At 42.9% G+C, this 20,982-nt stretch overlaps 1 protein-coding gene across 4 annotated transcripts in view; it reads left to right on the top strand.

Annotated features, from left to right (window-relative positions):
- COL8A1 (collagen type VIII alpha 1 chain) overlaps window positions 1-20,982 on the top strand; it is a 184,312-nt gene that overhangs the window by 146,581 nt on the left and 16,749 nt on the right. The window lies entirely within an intron of this gene.

The following is a 20,982-nucleotide window of genomic DNA, read 5'->3' as shown; positions in this document are numbered from 1 at the left end:
TCAAGCCAAAAAAATTTTTTTTCTTTTCTTTCAAGCCTAGTGTTCTTTCTACAAAACAGGCAAGTTTGAGCTGGAGCCTTTCTAGCTCATGAGGCTAGGTTTGTGATTTGCGTTAATTGTGCACAGTGAGAGGAAAAGGAAGCCAGAGCCTCTTCTGAAGTTTCCATTTGTGAAAATCCCAGTGTTAACTGTGAAGATCCTAATACAGTACCACCAGGCAGATGGGCGAGGAACCTTAGCTTGTGTCCTCTCTGGCGTTGAGGTGCCCATGTGGGGTGATCCAAGGGGTGTAAGGAGGCCACCTTCCCCAAAGACCTTCTGAGTGGTCCTCACATATCTGGGTTTCCTCATCGGTATTTCCTCCTCGGGGTGACTGGAAGTCTATTAAAACACAACACGTTTAATCCTGGAGGAGTAACCCATTAATACTACCAATACCCTCCAATAATTGTATTGTTAAATTACTTGGTTGTTACCTAGCAGATCCCACGTGCATTGTTTTTTAATCAGAGGAGAAGTTCAGGAAGTCCAAAACGTGGCTTTAGAAAGGGTACGTTTGTGTGGAGGGTCTCAGTGAGAAATCCTGGGTAGTGAGGTGTGCATGCCAAAGAGGATTCAGGGGTCACTGGAGAGAAGAGACCCCTGACTACATACACCATCTGTGATTTCCCCTGGACATTAGCTCTGTGTGGACCAGGCCTGAGGACATGGAGAGGAGCGTTGCCAGCTTTCCTGGCAATATTTATACTAAAGGGGACAAGCAACCCAAATATAACTAGGGTCTTAGTGATACTTTTTAAGGACTTAGTTGAACTACTTCTTGAGATACTGATGCCATAGACTCTTCTAGTGGCTTTAATCCAGAATAGTCTTGAAAGTGAGGCTTCTAGAAATAGACTGTCAGGTTCAAATCCTGCTGTGCTACCTCCTAGCTGTGTGACAGCCTTGGACAAGTTAACTTCTTTGGACCCTCATCTCCTCCCCTACAAAATGAATATAGTCCTAGTACCTGTCCCTCAGTGTTGTTGGGGTTTTAAATGAGATTATTTATGTAAAGCACCTAGCACAGTGTCTGATACTTGGTAAACATTCATTCAAAGTTTGTTGCTTTTAATATTGTTATTGCTAACAGAGCTTATTTTTGTTGTTGTTGTTAGTTGCCACTGAGTCAGCCCCCAACTCATGGTAAGCCCATGCACGATGGCATAAAATGCTTCCTGGTCTCCTGAGCCTACCCCATGATTGGTTATGGATTAGATCATTGTGATCCATAGGATTTTTATTGGCTGATTTTTGGAATGAGATTGCATTTCTTCTGGAATTAGGCCTTTCTTCCTAGTTCATCTTAGTCTGGAAGCTCCACTGAAACCCGTTCAGCATCAGAGCAACACACAGATCTCCACTACAAACAGGTCGTGACTGCGTATGCAGTACATTGGCCAGGAATCAAACCAGGGTCTCCAGCATGGAAGGTGAGAATTTTACCCCTGAACCACCAATACCCCAACAGACTCTAGCAGTGCTTAAAACACTCTAAGCCCTTGTTGTAGTTATCTAGTGCTGCTGTCACCGAAATACAAGTGGGTGACTTTAATGAATAGAAATTTTCTCACTGTTTAGCAGCTAGAAGTCTGAGTTCAGGGTGCCATCTCTGGGGAAAGGCTCTCTCTCTCTCTGTCTACTCTGGGGGAAGGTCCTTGTCTTTTTCAGTTTCTATTCCTTGGCTCTTTGGTGATCTTCATGTGGCATGACATCTGTCTTCCCCCATCTCCGCTTAATGTGCTCTTTTATATCTCAAAAGAGATTGACTCAAGACACACCCTACACTAATACTGTCTCGTTAACGTAACAAAGAAAACCCATTCCCAAATAGGATTATAACCACAGATATCCCAACCAGAAGGAAACCCATTGCCGTTTAGTCTATTCCAACTCACAGCGACACTATAGGACAGAGTAGAGTAGCCCATAAAGTATCCAAGGCTGTAATCTGGAAGCAGACTGCCACATCTTTCTCACAAGAAGCATGTGGTGAGTTTGAGCTGTCCACCTTTCGGTTAGCAGCCAAGTGCTTAAGCGTGTGCCATCGGGGTTCCTTACAACCACAGGTATAGGTGTTAGGATTTACAACACATATTTTGGGGAGATACAATTCAATCCATAACAGCCCTCACTAAATATTTCTTCAATGAATTGTTAAGAATAACAGGACTTCATGTGAGTGGCCCCCTAAGATACTTCACTGTTTCTCACCCCTTAAGGAGCAAGGAAGAATGAAGAAAATTAAACACACAAGGGAAAGATTAGTCCAAAGAACTAAAGGACCACATCTACCACGACCTCCACCAGACTGAGTCCAGTACAACTAGATGGTGCCCAGCTACCACCACTGACCGCTCTGGCAGGGATCACAATAGAGGGTCCCGGACAGAGCTGGAGAGAAACGTAGAACAAAATTCTGACTCACAAAAAAAAAAACCCAGATTCACTGGCCTGACAGAGACTGGAGAAACCCTGAGAATATGGCCCCTGGACACCCTTGTAGCTCAGTAATGAGGTCATTCCTGAGCTTCACCCTTCGGCAAAAGATTAGACAGGCTTATAAAGCAAAATGAGACTAAAGGGGTACAACAGCCCAGGGGCAAGGACTAGAAGGCAGTAGGGGACAGGAGAGCTGGTAGTATGGAACCCAAGGTTGAGAAGAGAGAGTGTTGACATTTCGTGGGGTTGTTAACCAATGTCATGAAACAATATGTGTACTAACTGTTTAATGAGAAACTAGTTTGTTCTGTAAACCTTCATCTAAAGTATAATTTAAAATAATGACAATAATAACAGGACTTCAGTTAACCCCTAGTAGTACCAATACAGGGTTGCTGTGACTTGGAATCAACTCGACAGCAAGGGGTAACCAGGTAGTGCCAGTATGGAGCCCTGGTGGCACAGTGGTTAAGAGCTTGGCTGCTAACCAGAAAGGTCACCAGTTTGACCAGCTGCTGCTTGGAAACCCCATAGGGCAATTCTACTCTGTCCTATAGGGTCGTATGAGTCCGAATCCACTGGACAGCAATGGGTTTGTTTTTTGTTTTTTTTTTGTTTAGTGCCAGTATCAAGGAGCCCTGCTGGTGCCACAGTTAAGAGTTCAGCTGCTATCCAGAAGGTTGGTGGTTTGCACCCACTCAGCAGCTCCACAGGAGGAAGACCTGACAATCAGCTCTTGTAAAGATTACAGCCTGGGACACCCTCCCGGGCAGTCTGACTCTGTCACGTGGAGTCAGTGCGAGTCGAGAATCGACAGCCCCTAGAAACAACAACAACAGTGCCAGTGTCAAGGGCTACAGAGGCTGCCTGGCTTCCATATCACAGTGAGCAGGAGGTTCCAGACCTTAAGGACAATGGTGGCCAGGAGTGACCCAAGCCCTCCTCTAACGAGATTCTACCGCACGTTAGCATGATTTTTCTGCTCTGATGTTATTTACACCTATGTGTTCCAGGAATCTGACAAGACACAAAATAACTGAAAATTCAAGCTATTACGATTTCAATTTACATAGGATCTTTATTTTGAGCATGTTTTAAAAAGTAACTTTGTAGCAATTTGAGCTCTTTGAAGGAAAAGTCTCATGTAAATTGTAAAATGTAATTATATTTTATATGTTTGATTCCAAGGATCCTTTAACAGATGCTTAAATTCTCTTTTCTATACCCAAGTACATAACTAACCTTTGTGTCTCTGTGGAGTCCCTGGGTGATACAGTTAACGCAATCAGCCGCTAATCGAAAGGCTGGAGGTCCAGGCCCACCCAGAGGTGCCTTGGAAGAAAGACCTACTGACCTACTTCTGAAAAACCAGTCGTTGAAAACCCTGTGGAGCACAGTTCTGCTCTGACACACATGGGGTTGCCATGAGTCAGAACTGACTTTCAGAAAGTGGTGTGTGTGTGTGTGTGTGTGTGTGTGTGTGTGTGTGTGTGTCTGTACTGCTTTGCCCACATGGATAACTCTAGGTAGGTCAGGAGAAAAATAGTAGATTGGAAGATGAGTGAATAGGTGGGTAGGTAGGTAACTTAAAGTTAGGTGGATGATAGACATATATAAAGAGGAATTTTGTTCACCATTATGGTGTCATTTGATTTTGGTAGAAGCTAGAGGAAGTACAGCTGGGCCATAAGAACCTAGTATGATTCCTCTGAAAGTCCAGAATATCATTACATGCCAAATAGCATGCTGAGCTGGTGATTTTTTGCCAGCCTCAGAGTTTTTATAGCTATCCCATTCTTTTTTTCGATGTGCTTCTGTATAAGGCCAGATACTCATAGAGATCATTCGGAGGTCATTATATTTGCTATGCAATGTCTTCTGTTTGCATTCTTTGCAAGTGTTGTTCAGACTGATACTAAAATAAGTTTGTTGTTTGTGGATACACATCAAGGCCTGGAGTGCAGAGGAAGCTTAATCGCACACTGGGAGGCGAAGGGAAGCCAGAGTGAGGTTGTAAAATGCTGGCAGCTATCATCCGAGTGAGCTGGTCAGCCCAAACACATAAAGAGGAGGTGACTGTTTCCCTATTACTAATTTCACAGAGATGGAAAATGATGCAGAGCGTGAGGCTGAGCAGTGAACTCCTCGGCCAGACAGCCCCTCTAGACTGTGAGTTATTCAAGGACAGGGACCTCATTCTCCACTCCTTGACACTGTTGTGTCTCCAACACCTGGCACAGTGCTTGGCACTTGCTAAGTACTGAAGAGTGTTGAATGGATGGATCGATCAATTAGTTAATTGACAGGTGAGAGCATTTCTCTGAAGCCTTCATTTCTTAGAGTTCTCATCCCCGAGTAAAGCACTGGAGTAGAATCTGGAGTTTCCTGTGCAAAGGCAAGTGGCCAAACAGCGTTTATTGGAAAAATTTACAGACAGGAGCAGTAGCAGGTGTGAGGGTCCCCTGTTGTCTTTGGCACACCCCAGGCTAGGGTTGTGCACAAAAATGGATCCAGGAGAAGGACCCTGCCCCTTGGCCTGGAAGGCTTTTAAACTGCATGACTAGGAAAGCATCAGCCTTTCCCCTGGTGTGATCAGAGGCTAAAATAAAATAGCAATGTGACCTGGCAGAACCTTGGCTCCAGCCCTCTTCTGGCCACTCATCAATCGTTGGGGTCCAAGCCTTGCAACTCCAGCTGTCTAATGTAGTAAGCTGGTGGCAGCATTTGCCCCTTGGTGTGCATGTTTGGGGAAGCTCCAGCCTTTCTCCTGGCATGATGAGGGGAGGGAGGGCTGGGTCCCAGCCTTGAAGATGACCATGATTGTTCATCTTAAGCACATCTTAGCCAGTTTCATTGAGCTTTGTGGGAGGTCAACTTTCCTGGGAGGCCAGCCTGTGGGGGATCCTTTATGAACATACTCAGTCTTGCCTCACTGTGGTGATGTGGTAGATGCAAATTAATCACACCTTTATGACCAGGCTTTCCCCCCAGGAGCTGCAAGAGAGGTTTCCTGGCGAGGCGCTTCAGGCCTTCATCTCACGCCTCTGCACTCCCTAAGATACCTGTTACTTTGAACCTTACTCTCTACCTATTCCCAACCAGAGTGACCCACTCAGGCCTCCTAGACTGCCTCAGGGCATATGTTCGTAAATCCCCTGAGTCCCAGTACCTGGGGCCCTGTTCTCCATATGAGTCTGTCATCTGTCGTAAAAACCTTCCAGTGTATTAGCTTTCCCAGATCCTGGTACTTTAATAGAAATTTCAAGCACATGGCAGACCTATTGTCATCATTATGTGTCATCAAGTCGGTTCCAACTCATAGCGTTGCTATGTTTGAGTCCATTGTTGCAGCCACTGTGTCAATCCATCATATTGAGGATCTTTTGGTTCTAGGTAGGGGTGGGTACTCTTAAATGCCACCTTAATCATACCACCATCATACCATATCAAAGATTATGAAGATGGTGCATGACCAGGCAACATTTCATTCTGTTACGCATAAGGTCACCAAGCATAAGAGCCAACTCACTGGTGACTAACAACAGCAATAGTCATACCATGTGGGTACTTTCTCCTTGCTTACAAGAAGTCTGCCTTTAAATTCAGTGAGGACGAGGGATAATTTTGATTCATGGGTTCCACTTAAAAAAAAAATAAAGCACAAAGAAATGAAAATATATAGTGTTTGTCTTAGTTATCTAGTACAGAAATACCACACATGGGTGGCTTTAACAAACAAATTTATTTTCTCACAGATTAGGAGGCTAGAAGTCTAAATTTAGGGTGCCGGCTCTAGGGGAAGGCTTTCTTTCTCTGTCATCTCTGGAGGAATGTCCTTGTGTCTTTAAGCTTGTGCTCCCGGGCAGTCTTCACATGGCTTGGCATCTTTCTTCCCCCTATCTCTGCTTAATCTGCTCTTTCATAACTCAAAAGAGATTGACTCAAGATACACCCTGCACTATTCCTGCCTCATTAGCATAAAAAAGACAACCCATTCCCAAATGGGATTGTATTCACAGGCCTAGAGGTTAGGATTTACAACACATGTTTTGGGGGGACATTATTCAACCCATAACATTCCACACTTTGGCCCCCCCAAAATCATGTCCTTGCTGCATGCAACACATATTCACCCCATCACATTATCCCAAAAGTCTTAAATAAACTCCAAGTTCAGAATCTCATCTTCTGAATCATCTAAATCAAATATGGGTGAGACTTTAGGTATGTTCCATTTTGGGGCAAAATTCCTTTTCTTATGTGAACTTGTGAAATCGAGACTACAAGTTGTCTGTTTCCAAAGTACAATGGTGGAACAGACACAAGGTAGACATTTCCATTAAAAATGGGAGAAATTGGAGGAAAAGAAGGGATAACAGGCACCAAAAAAGCCAAACCCATTGCCGGCGACTCGATTCCGACTCAAAGCAACCCTATAGGACAGAGTAGAACTGCCCCACAGGGTTTCCAAGGAGTGCCTGGTGGATTCGAACTGCTGACCTTTTGGTTAGCAGCTGTAGCACTTAACCACTACACCACCAGAGTTTCCAAAACAGGCACCAAGCAAATCCAAAACCCAGAAGAACAAATTGCTTTAGCTCTCGAGGCTTGAAAATAATCCTCTATTGTCTGAGACCATCTGGGCAGTGGCCCTGCCCTCCAGATTCTGGGTGTTGGCAATGCCCTCTGCATTCTAAGTGGAGGCCCTTAGGCCCTGGGCTTCAACTCCGCCTTCCAGGCCTACTGGGATGACACCTCTGTTCCCTCCCTCAGCTTTAAGCAGTCCATTTTCCTACTTCATCTGAGGGGTGACCCCATCCCCTCAGCCCCAGTAGGCCTCATTCTTCTGTCCCTTGGGCATGGCAGCCCCACTCCCTCAACTTTGGGTGGCAGCCGCATCCCGCTGGCAGCCCCAGACTCCAGAACCAAGTTGTCGAACTTCCAACTCTTTGAGATATCAGAGACCATGGTCCCATCCTCTGAAATCCAGAAGGCTCTGCTTCCAATGCTCCTTCCAACAGTTCTGTTGATCTTCAGGCTGCTCCAGGGATGATACTTTTCTTTCCTTGGAAGACAACAGATGTAGCTCCTTTGGCCTGTTTCCTGTCTACAGCATTCCAAGAGGCAGACAGCATTCTTTCCTTTTGTTCTTTTTCTGTCCCCTTCTGTCTAAGCTGATGGATTTTCTGCTGGGGTAGTCAGATAGATCCATCAGTCACAGGCTTAATCTCTTTAGCAAAAGATTGTATAGCCATATCCTTGGTGCACATTCTAGGACACGTGTCCTGAGTTTATACAGCAGAATTTTTCAGATCTTTAAGTTCTGTTTCCATTTTGCACAGTTCACTTTTAAGTCCATCTCTTTCCTCCATATTTTACCATAAGTGGCAAGGAGAAACCGCGTGGCCCTTTAAGAGCTTGCTTGGAAATCTTATCAGCCGGATAGCCAAGTTTATCTCTTACAAATTCCGTCTTCCACCAAACATTTGAACATAATTCAGACAAGTTCTCTGCCACTGCATAAAAAGCTTCACCTTTCGTCCATTGTCCAGTCACAGGTTCATCAGTTTCTTTTAAAGCCTCACCAGAAGCACATTCAATGTCTGCATTTCTAGAAATATTCTGTTGCTGGTGTCATATGTATCCTCTAAGACGACAGAGACTCTCTCTACAGCTCTCCTCACTTCCTTTTGAACCCTCATCAGAATCACATTTGATGTCCATAATTCTACAAACAGTCTCTTCAAGGCAATCTAGGATTTTACCGTTAGGCACCTTCATACACTTCCAGCCGCCACCCATTACCCAGTTCTAAAACTGCTTCTACATTTTAGGTATCTGTTAGAACACCACCCCACTCTGCCAGTACCAAATTCTGTCTTAGTTATCCAGTGCTGCTATAAAAGAAACATCATGGATGGGTGGTTTTAACAAACAAATTTATTTTCTCATAGTTTAGGAGGCTAGAAGTTTAGAATTTAGGGTGCTGACTCTAGCAGAAGGCTTTTCTTTCTGTTAGCTCTGGAGGAAGATCTTTGTATCCTGGGCAATCCTCATGTGGCTTGGCATCTCTCTTGCCCTGTGTTGGCTTGCTCAAAAAAAAGCCAAACCCATTGCCATCGGGTCAATGCCGACTCATAGCGACCTTATAGGACAGAGTAGAACTGCCCCATAGAGTTTTCAAGGAGCGCCTGGTGGATTCAAACTGCCGACTACTACACCACCAGGGCTTCCAAACGTTGGCTTGCTAGTTTGCCTTTAATCTTTTTTATATCTCAAAAGAGATTGACTCACGGTACACCCTACACTAATCCTGCTTCATTAACATAACAAAGACAACCCCTTCCCAAATGAGATTATAACCATGGGCATAGAGGTTAAGATTTAAACACATACTTTTGGGAGATACAATTCAATCCATAATAGATTTATTGGAGCAGTTATCTCTGTGCATGTAGGGAGACCATTTGTTTCTAAAAAAAAAAAAAAAACAGATGACTTAAAGCAGGCTAGCTATAATGAAGTTTTTAAGGACAAGAGAAGGAAATAAAATGGAAAATTAACCAAGATTGATTGATCCATGTCCCCCCTTACTGAGGTCAGCTGGTATCAAGTTACTAGGTGGTTTCTGGCCTGGCTGTCTCCCCCATTCATTTGCACAAATCTTCAGGTGTAATTGGAGGTTTTAAAATACTAAAGATAGCTTAATTGTTCAGGGAACTCCAAGGGTTATCTCTCAGTAAGCAAGGAGATCTAAGGTTAAATTCTTTGCATAAGATAAACGTCGAGCTAATTTATGATTAACAGATGTCTTTGTCACAAAGGGGAATCTGCTGAACTTCATGGTCACTGTGTCTCCACATTATTTCTTTTGTCTGTTTTGGGGTATATTTTACGATGGCCAGTGACTTTTGTGAATCTTCTATGCACTCAGGGGAATCTGTCAATTTAGGCCTCAGTTTCTCTCTTGAACACACTATAATTTTGAAGAACATTAGTCTTTATTCTGGCTCAGGTTTAAAATGGACTGGTTTGTACTAGGTGGAAATCAGAGACCTGGGAAAGAGCAAAGGAATTAGAGATGGAGATGGGAAAGGACAATGAAAGAAAAGAAGCAGGTAGAGAAGAAAGAGGAAAACTGAAAGCCTGATAGGAAAAGGAAGTAGGGCCAGGGTCTTTGTATTTTTTTCCTATATGCCTATCTTTGCCTGGGTATCTGGGTGGTGCAAACGGTTTAGCGATCAACTAGTAGCTGAAAGGTTAGTGGTTAAAACCCACTCAGAAGTACCTTGGAAGCCTTGAAAACCCTATGGAGTAGCTCCCCTCTACATACTACCCTACACACATGACAAAGAGTCGGAATTGACTGAACAGCAACTAAAACAACCATCTTTGCCTTGGATTTCCATTGAAGCAGAAGCGGTATCCTAGTCATGCTTACATTCACCATAGTTCCTGGCACAGCAGTTCAAAATCTGTTTGTTGAATGAGATAAACAGGAAAACTAAAACGGAATGTGTTAATGAGCTCCATGAAACAGGTCATGGTGACACTACCCCAATCTAACTGCGTATCACTTGGTAAACTTCACTTTTTAAGCAAACAAAATAAAGAATGAAAGAAAATAGCCCATTCTAGTGGTTTGGGCTTCTGGAGTGGTTCTTTCCGTGACAGTGTGCCTCTCTTTGGGAAAAAATTTCCTCAATATCCAGATTCTATTACTGTGTTACCGCAGAGAAGCCAGGAGCCTAGAGACTCTGAGCGACTTACCCAAGGCCACAGAGAGGTCAGTGTCAGGCTCAGGATTAAAAAAAAAAAAACACCCTGCTCTCGAGTCGATTCTGACGCACGGCGACCCTAGAAGACAGTAGAACTGCCTCATAAGGTTTCCAAGAAGTAGCTGGTAGATTCAAACTGCCTACCTTTTGGTTAGCAGCCCAACGCTTAACCACTGCGCCACCAGGGCTCCGTGAGAAGAGGAAACTGAACCTCATAGAAAATTCTGTCCCAAAGGTGACCCAGATTAAATACGGGATTCCGATGAATAAATAAAGTATAAAGCGTGGGGAAGGTAAAAACAAATTGCAGACTATACAAAGTAGAAATGAGATCCTGACAATGGATCCCTAATCTGTTTCCTCTTAGGGTGAGAAACAAGATGGTGTTCTGCTCTTTTGAAATTCAGACACACGTTTTGTTATTTAAGGGAGTACAAGGAAAGCTCACACAGGTGGGCCTGGGAAAAATATTACTGAAAAAATGGTGAATTTGTCTTCTGACAGTACTTCCCAGACGTATTTTTTTATCGTTAGCAAAGCTCTTTTGGAGTGTGTTATGGATTGAATTATGTCCCCCAAAACTACATGTTGCAAATCCTAACCTCTAGGCCTATGGTTATAATCCCAGTTGGGAATGAGTTGTCTTTGTTATGTTAATGAGGCAGGAGTAGTGTAGGGTGTATTTCGAGTTAATCTCTTTTGAGATATAAAAAAAGAGCAGATTAAGCAGAGATGCGGGAAGACAGATGCCAAGCCACAGGAGGCAGGAGCAGAAGCTCAAAGAGAGAAGGACCTTCCTCCAGAGCAGACAGAGAACGCCTTCCCCTAGAGCCGGCGCTCTGAATTCAGACTTCTAGCCTCCCAAACTGTGAGAAAATAAATTTCTGTTTGTCAAAACCACCCACTTGTAGTACTTTTGTTATAGCAGCACTAGATGACTAAGACAGAGTGTAGCTAAGAGTGTCTGAGAAGCGGTAACTTTAAAGCAAAAAAACCCAAAACCAAACCCGGTGCCGTCGAGTCAATTCCGACTCATAGTGATCCTATAGGGCAGAGTAGAACTGCCCCACAGAGTTTCTAAGAAGCACCTGGTAGATTTGAACAGCTGACCTTTTGGTTAGCAGCCATAGCACTTAACCACTACACCACCAGGGTTTCCTCTTTAAAGCAAAGAGAAGGAAAATTTCAATAAGAACCAAGCTGCCCCAGCTCCCTCTTTTGTTTTTAAACGGAACCATCAAAGGGCAGCTAACGGAAATATACTTAAGTGGCATTAATTCATTCCTAAGAGGATGCTCCAAGAGTTTTATTGCTACGTAAGGGAAAACCATAAACCAGCAGGAGGAGAAAGCAAAGAAAATAAGTCTGGGGAGTCGCCTTGTGTAAGAAAGTGAGCAGGTGGTCAGTGATGTATCTTGGCCAGTTTCTACAGGCAGGAGACAGAAATTCATGGCAAGGATGCGGCCCACAACACAGGCAGTCACAGGGAAAAGAATCCCAGAACTCTACAAAGTGCCGATGAAGGGTTCACATGAGTATGAAATAATTCAACGCTCATGTCTCCCCCTCCTTCTCACCACCACCCCCTGTCCTGTTAATCCTCGACTCCACAGCCTGATGCCTGACTCTTTCCAGTCCCTGGCACTATTAGAACAGAGCAACAATAGCAAAAAAGGACTGGGTGGGATAGAGTCAAGCACAGCGGAATTTTTAGACCTGAAAGTAACTCTAGAGATCCCTTAGTCCAACGCTTTCAGTTTTACAAACAAGGAAACGGAGACTCAGATTACCATTGTAGAGGGAGAGAACTTCGGAGATTTACTTGAGGCATTGAGTGCTAGCCAAACTGAAGACTTAGAAAAGATGCCTCCATAGTTCTGTCACTCAGCTCCGGTCAAGTCCAATGAGAATAGCTATATAGAATCTTTCAATCATCCCACAAATTAATAAAAATTATCACCAATCTCATGATTATTTTACAGTCAGTCAAGCCTTTCCTGTTCTTTATAGGTTTTTTTAAACTATGTAGCACTCTTTATTAATTTCTAAGGAAAATTTTAATTCATTTCTTTATTAATTTTTAAGGACATCTGAGACTTTTCATATTTGTGAGCCAGTAGCAGGCACCAAGATGCAAAATCAGGACAGTGAAAATGAAAGTAGTAGGCAGAGAAAAGAATGTCAATTCAGTGTTCAAGAGCCAGGGTGCTGCTGTCTTAGCCATCATACCTTCCAAGATCTTAATTTAACATTCAGAAAAGGGGAACAGACAGGATGAAAATACAGTGCCATTCATACACTCATTTGACAAGCACTTATAAGACCTATTTCATATACAGTTTTGAACTAGATGCAAAGAGAATTCCCAAAGATAAAGACCTGATCCTCCAGACACACGAAAGAACACTTACATGCAGTGTCCTTGCCCATGACCCTCTCCTAGAGTTTATGACCAGGAATCCATTTTTCAAAATACGCTACAGAATTGCTTCATTATTTGGAAATTAACATTTCATATTTAAATAAATGCTCATGACTAAAAACAGTTTGGGATTCATTTGATATTTTGGATTTGAGGTTACCAACTTGCACTGGAAACCCTGGTGGCATAGTGGTTAAGAGCTACAGCTGCTAACCAAAAAGTCAGCAGTTCTAACCCACCAGGCTTCTCTTGTAAACCCTATGGGGCAGTTCTACTCTGTCCTATAGGGTCTCTGTGAGTCGAAATCTACTCGACACCAATGGGTTTGGGTTTTTTGGTTTTTTGCCTTGCATTAGGAGCTCTGATGGCACAGTGGTTAAGAGCTCAGCTACTAACCAAGAAGTCAGTGGTTCGAATCCACCAGCCTCTCCTTGGAAACCCTATGGGACAGTTCTTCTCTGTCCTATAGGGTTGCTATGGGTCGAAATTGACTTGATGGCAATGGATTTACCTTGCATTAAGGAGCCCTGGTGGCATAGTGGTTAAGTGCTTGGCTGCTAACCAGAATGTTAGTGGTTCCAACCCAACAGTCAGTATGTGGGAGAAAGATGTGGTAGTCTGCTTCCATAAAGATTTACAGCCTTGGAAACCCTATGGGACAATTCTACTCTGTCCTAAAGGGTCGCTATGAGTCAGAATCGACTACAGTGGGTTTTTTCATATGCATTTTTTCATATGCAAAACTTAATGTAGTTCTGAATTACACAGAGCCCTATGGAAGGACACATTCCTGCAACATACTAAATGCTAAACCAAAAAAACCCCAAACCCATTGCCGATGAGTCAGTTTCAACTCATAGCAACCCTACAGGATAGAGTGGACCTGCCTCATTGGGATCCCAAGGAGCAGCTGGTGGATTTGAACTGCTAACCTTCTGGTTAGCTGCCGAGCTCTTAACCACTGTGCCACCAGGGCTCCTACTAAACACTACACGAGTGTAAACTATCAATATTATTATTATTCAAGTCCTCGAAAATGACATGGAAGGTCAAGCATCTAAAAAGTGACTCTATGTTGATTATTGTCCTGACCTAGCAAGTTTATAGCTATTATTACTTGCTAATTTTACTTCTGTCAGCAGTAGAATGTAGCCTAAGTCTCGCAGTTACTCCCACAAGGCCAACCTGTTGCTATCACCTCACAGAAATGTCCTCAGTTCTCTGAATTTCAAGGCCAAATCCTTTGCAGTCAGTACAACTAAGGCTGTGGAGTGACCAGGCCTCGCTGAGGGAAGTGAATCAGGAGGGATCCAGGATTTCAACTAGTGTTTGCATATGGCAAACAGGCTGGGGCTTGCTGCACCGGGAGGTGGAAAGCAGACACGGGACTTGTTCCCACTTATTAGGAACTATCTTAGTTTCCTAGTGCTACTGTAACAGAAATACTACAAGTAGGTGCCTTTACAGAACAGAAATTTATCTTCTCAGTTTGGAGGCTGAAAGTCCAAATTAGGGTCTTGGCCATGTCGATTCCTTCTTCATAGGTAGTACTAGGCGTTCCTTGGTTCCTTGGCTTGTTGACAACCCTCACAGGGGTCTCCCCATTCCTTCTCCACACTGCGTCTAATCTGCTCCTTTTATAACTCAGAAGTGACTAGATTTGGAACCCACCATACTGGGGTATGATCTAATTAACGTAATTAAAAAAAAAATCCAAAGAGGATTACATCCACAGGTTAGGATTCTAACACATATTTTGGAGGACACAATTTAATCCATAACAATAACTGTCTCTGCCTTGCCTGTCTGGAATCTCAGCCAAGTGGACAATTAGTCACCCTAGTTTTCATATTAGGTCTGGAGCAGAGTGAGAACAAAAATCATTATCTTTCAGATTCTTCAAAAACAAGAATGTAATAAAGCAAAGTGTTGTGGACTGTGTACTGGAGGTCCCCTCTTCTTTTAATTTAAGTATTGGAGTGCTTAGGAGCCCTGGTGGTGCAGTGGTTAAGAGCTCAGCTGCTAACCAAAAGGTCAGCAGTTTGAATCCACCAGCTGCTTTTTGGAAACCCTATGGAGCAGTTCTACTCTGTCCTACAGGGTTGCTATGAGTCGGAATCAACTTGATGGCAACGAGTTTGGTTGTTTTTTTTTTTTTAATAGAGTGCTTACTATACCTGGGCACGTTCTAAGTACTTTACTTGTATTAATTACCTTAATCCCCTCAACAATCTCATAAGCCAGGGAGATATATCCTTATCTCAAATGTATGGAGAAGAAACTGAGGCACAGCGAAATCACAGAGCTAGTAAGTAATGGAATTAGGGTTTAATTCAGGCAGTTTAGCTCAGAATTGCTGCTCTTAACCATTACCCTATTTGGCCACTCTAATGCTATCATATGATTTTGATGAAGGACAAGAAATACATTGCATTTCCCTCCCTCCTTTGCTGGACAACCTCATTTATCCTTCAAGCATTAGTCCTGGCACTGTCCCTCAGGACCTTGTCCCTGAATAAGGCCAGTCTCCCAACCCCATCCGGGTTAAAGTCTATCTTATCTTTATCGAAGCACTTATCATACTAGATTGAAATCTTACCTGCAACAGTTGACTGGAAGCTTCTTAAGAGTAGGTCGTTGTTTCACTTTCACTTGTTTTTGTGTATTTTCAGACACTAACATGGTGCCCAAAAATTCAATATGAGCTTGTTGAATTAGTTAACTAACAAATGGACATGGTAAAGAGAAACGACAGGATTTAGAAATTTAAGCAAATAAAGACATGTAAAATCCCCCATACATTTAGAAGGAGAGAGATGTTAAAAACCACCTGGTACAAAGATCTGCATCCTGCCCACAGAGGGATTTTTTTTTTTCAACTAGACAGTATTAAAATGAAAAATTGAGCCAAAATTTAAAAATGAAGAGGTTTCCCAAAGTGTCCAGATTTTCGGCTTCTCTTGAAAGATTGGAAACCCTGCCCAAACTAGGCGCACATGGCCGAGATCAAGAGGCAGTGAGTTGTTCAGCAGCTACCCCCTCTGGATGGGGCAGTTGCTCACAGGTTCACCATTGACTAAGTTATCTAGTGCTGCTGTAACAGAAACACCACAAGTGGGTGGTTTTAAAGAGCAGACATTTCTTTTCTTACTGCTCAGGAGACTGGAAGTCCAAATTCAGCATGTGGCTCTAGGGGGAGGTCCTTTCTTTATCTATTTCCACTCCAAGTAGCCAATGCTCTTGGGATTTCAGATTCACCTGCCTCTGTCATTATAAGATAGAATGTGTCTTCCCCAGTAAGTGCTTCCTTTTCTCTGTCTATAAAACCAAAAACTAAACCCATTGCCGCCAAATTGATTACAACTCACAGAGACACTGTAGGACAGAGTACAACTGCCCCATAGAGTTTCCAAGGCTGTAATCTTTACAAAAGCAGCTGCTGGCGAACTCTTTATATAACTCAGAGGTGATTAGGTTTAGGACACACCCTACAACTGATACGGCCTCACTAACACAACAAAAAAGTCATATTCCCAAACGGGATTACATCAAAAGGTATTAAAAAATACAATCCAAACCCATTGCCCTTGAGTTGATTCTGACTCATAGCGACCCTGTAGGACAGAGTAGTACTGCCCCATATGTTTCCAAGGAGCGCCTGGTGAATTCAAACTGCTGACCTTTTAGTTAGCAGCTGTAGCTCTTAACCATTACGCCACCAGGGTTAGGATTCCAACACATAGCAACCCTATGGGACGGCGAGGGCACTGGGTTTTTTAGGAAGAGTAGAACTGCCCCATAGGGTTTCCAAGGAGTGCCTGGTGGATTTGAACTGCCAACCTTTTGGTTAGTAGACTAGCTCTTAACCACTACGCCACCAGCATTTCCAACACATATTTTAGGCGACCATAATTCCATCCTTAACAAACACAAACCTTGGTCCTCCAATTCCATTCACCCATGCTCCTCCTGCTTTCTCCAGGCTTTTGGACTTCCCACCCCAAACTAACTCATTCCTCTCATTTTATAGTTGAGGAAAAGGAGGCCCTGAAATGCACATAAGGACATAATGACTAAGAAGTGACTGCAACCCAAGTCTCTCATCTCCAATTCAGTTTTCCATTCACATTCTAAGTCCTAAGAAATAACATTTGGGAAGCATGTTTATCAGTGGAATTCCACAGGTTTTTATGAATACTTGTGCTTTGAAGCAAACTTTGCTCCTAAAAAGAAAAATCTCTTACACATTCCCAGCCTCCCTAACTGATGTCTCCACAGGAACTGGCATTTATTCCGTAATTCTTTGTCCTTGCCTTTCTCCACTTCCATTTTCCCTGAAAAATGTTCAGTGGCTTAACTGTGAAAATCTTATGATTTTTCCTCCCAGACAGCACATCCATCTCTCTCTCCCTCAAAATAAATTCCACCCGCTAAATAAATGAAACTTCCAATACCAAGATAACTGTGGTTTGGTTGCCTTCTGCGCGTTGCCTGTGTTCAAAGGGCAGGATGTTACCACGCAGGCTAATTATCTAGATGGAGCTGTGGCTGAAAGGAGGTAGATTGTAGAGACTGCCCTCTCTGTGGCTGACAATTTATCAAAATGTGGTGTTTTAGGCTGAGCCCCAGCTCAAGAACTACATTTTTCAAAAATTTAAATTCATTTTTGGAAACAGTCCTGTGGAATGATCTCTGCTACTCTGGCACTAAGTATCAGAAAAAAAAACAAATTGACATTTTCCCTGACCAAGAAATTATCAGATTTTTTAAGTTCTTTTATTATTCAGAAATTTCCAGGACTGAGTACTGCAACTTTAGTAGGATTGCTGTTCTGACTGAAGGTTAGCTCAGTGGAAGGGTAGGTGGAGCCAAATTTGGTAGAAATTAATTATTTTCCAAGTGCTGTTGATTTCATTTTATATGTTTTGCTTATGTGTGATAGAAACTCTAGGGCTTGATATTTAATATCGGGTAATTCAAGGTTATGTGGCTTAAGATAATCTTAGGTAAAATAAAACGGCAACAACTAGACCCCTAAACAACCAGCTCAAAAGTGAAAAAAAGGTCAGCGATTGGCTGTTTGATGCCCCCTACCTCCCACTTCTAAACCTATAAAAAGACACATGCGCCCACACAGTAATTTAATTAATTTTATTTTCAATGAACTGAAAGACTGGTGTAAATATTTTAGTATTTTGGAGAGATGGATTAGGCTAGGATTTATTTCTTGATTCAGGGAATTTTTATTTATTTTACAGTTTCCTATAAAAATACAAAAGTGAACAGTCTACTGCCTTAAGAGCCTGTTAATAGAAAGAGAATGCTAGCACAGGAAGTTGACTTGCTGGCTTCATCTTCTGAATATACTTACAGACTAAGTACAAGGTGCCAAACAGGACGGCGCAGAGAAAAGAGCATTTCTGGTGCTCTTCAGTCCTTCCTTGCCACCCTTCTAGGAAAGAAGTGGGAGAAACGTCCATAGTGGCAAAGGGCTCTCCGTCCTGCTTCTGGGACGTGCTGTGCCGGCCCAGAACTGAGCCTACTGTACTTTATATTTCAACTTTCTCAATTTTCAACACTTGTGCCAAAACTTCCAACATGAAGAAGCGCCATTAACTCATTTGAGTTTCAGCTAATCTCTCAATGTTCTTCAGTAAGGTGCTGATACATAGTGAAGTATCTAGAAGGCACACAGAATTACAGAAATGGACAAAAGCAAGAGCTTCTCATATGATGGCCTTGCTCAGGGAAAGTCTGAATCTGTGACCAAGCAGTCTCCCCTCCCTGACCCTCCCCCCACAGCTACGTGCTGCCTCAGGACCACCCACTCCCTAACGCTCAGGACCTAGACGGAGGTCGTTCAGAAAACCAGTTATCTGCTTTTATCATCTTGATTAACTTGCTTTAAACTTTCTCGTCTCTCAAACTTTAGATATTTTGAAAATGTGTGTAATTTTATCATTTTACTTTTTCAATTCATCCAGGTTATTTAAAAAGGACCACTTCAACAACTGAGTGTTAACTATGCATTAAACAAGGACGTTGCTGAGTTCTGTTTGGCTGAACTCACTTGTAACCCCATCGGCCAGCACCAGAGTTCAGGATGAGATAGAAGTGCTTGCAGTAAAGAAATGTTCCAAGAAATGGATACTTTTCCAATGTTCGGATCAATGGATTACATTAGATGACATATCCCCACACACATCTCTCTCTCGTTGTTAGTTGTAAGTTGCCATCGAGTTACCTCTGACTCATGGTGACCCATGTACAACAGAACGGAACATTGCCTGGTCCTGCACCATCTTCATGATTGTTGGTGTGCCTGAGTCCATTGTGGCCACTGTGTATTTTGAGTGACTTTCAACATAGGGGACTTATCTTCTGTAACAGAGAATATTCTGTTGTGATCCATAGGGTTTTTATTGGCTAATTTTCAGTAGATTGCCAGGCCTTTCTTCCTACTCTATCTTAGTCTGGAAGTTCTACCGAAACCTGTGCAGTATGGGTGACCCTGCTGGTATTTGAAATACTAGTGGCATAGCTTCCAGGACCATAGCAACATACGAGCCACCACAGTACGACAAACTGACAGACGGATGATGTTCTCTCTCCTTTACAAGGCCTGAAATCACTTTTATTTTACATTTTGTTGTTTACACAAACTACACTAGTGCAGAGAAGGTAGAAGGATGCTTATATGAGCAATAGAGAGCTCTACCATGATTCTTGGGTCAACCAGCAAGGAATTTACCTTGCTGCATATTGCTAGGTCCATGGAACTATGGAAAGGGGAGGCCTTATTCTTGGGCAGCCCTCACCATTGCCTACTTTGCTTTACTGTAGCACTGCCTCTGGATTTTGGATCTTCAGTTTTGTATTCAAAATGAAAATTATTGTAGCTCCTAAAACATGACTATGTCACACCCATTGACTACCCACTTCCCCTTCCCGAGATGCACACTTTGTATTCTGTTATCATTCTTATCACAGGAGGCACAGCACCGATACCTGCTGAATGGCCCCAGGGGACTTATGAACCCACATGCTGAAGGAAGCGTTTTATCATTTGTAGCCACTTTTTAAAGATTGCACAGTAGGCTTCACGTTTTTATTCAACCTTTAAATATGTTTTGAAAATGATTTTTTGCCCCTAAACTTTGTTTCTTATTTAGATTCTTTCTTTGACTTCAGGTCAGGTACACCTAAATATTTCACCGGAGGAGTAGGGGGCTCATTCAAGCTCTTCATGTTCCATCTCTAACTGTGAAGAAACCAAAACCAAAAACCAAACTTGCCATCGACTCATAGTGACCCTATAGGACAGAGTAGAACTGCCCCATAGAGTGTCCAAGGAGCGGCTGATGGATTCAAACTACTGACCTTTTGGTTAGCAGCCGAACTCTTAACCACTGTGCCACCAGGGCTCCAACTGTGAGAAATGAGAGTGAAATACTGAAAAGTAATTGGGAGTGTGAGATTAGTCTCTGATATCCGAAGGCTTGACTGTTTACTGTCATGAACTCATTTATCTATAAAGTGTGGTCATGCTCTTCATGTTCACAGTGACCAAGTGCCTTAGTCATCTAGTGCTGCTACAACAGAAATACCACAAATGGATGGTTTTAACAAAGAGAAGTTTATTCTCTCACAGTCCAGGAGGCTAGAAGTCCAAATCAGGGTGCTGGCTCCAAAGGAAGGCTTTCTCTCTGTCGGCTGCGGAGGAAGGTCCTTGTCATCAGTCTTCCCTCAGTCTGGGAGCATCTCACCACTGAAACCTCAGGTCCAAAGGGCACGCATTCTGCTCCCAGTGCTGCTTTCTCGGTGGTATGAGGTCCCCACTGTCTGCTAGCTTCCCTTTTATCTCTTGAGAGACAAAAGGCGGTGCAGGCCACACCCCAGGGAAAATTCCTTTACTTTGGATCAGGGATGTGTCCTTAGAAACGGTGTTACAATCCCACCCTGATCCTCTTTAACATAAAATTACAATCACAAAATGGAGGACAACCACGGAATATGGGGAATCATGGCCTAACCAGGTTAATACACAAATTTTGGGGGGGACATAAATCAATTCATGACACCAGGAAATGTTAGAAATGGAGGGGACCATGAAGTCATCTAGCCAATATCCCCATTCTGCAAATGTGGGAACTGATGCACAGTGAGGACAGTGACTTGCTTAAGTCAAGCCTAGAACTCAGGCACTCTACACTCTGAGAACAGCGATATTTTCTTATTTTGGGAAATAAAAAAGATTTTATTTTAGAAGTTTCTCTTTTAGGTGTTCTCTCAAGTGTTTTA

The sequence above is a fragment of the Loxodonta africana genome, chromosome 20 (genome assembly GCF_030014295.1).
Source record: "Loxodonta africana isolate mLoxAfr1 chromosome 20, mLoxAfr1.hap2, whole genome shotgun sequence".
In the NCBI taxonomy this organism is placed as follows: Eukaryota; Metazoa; Chordata; class Mammalia; order Proboscidea; family Elephantidae; genus Loxodonta; species Loxodonta africana.
The sequence above is the reverse complement of the archived record's forward strand: the minus strand, read 5'-3'. Positions and strand labels throughout refer to the sequence as shown.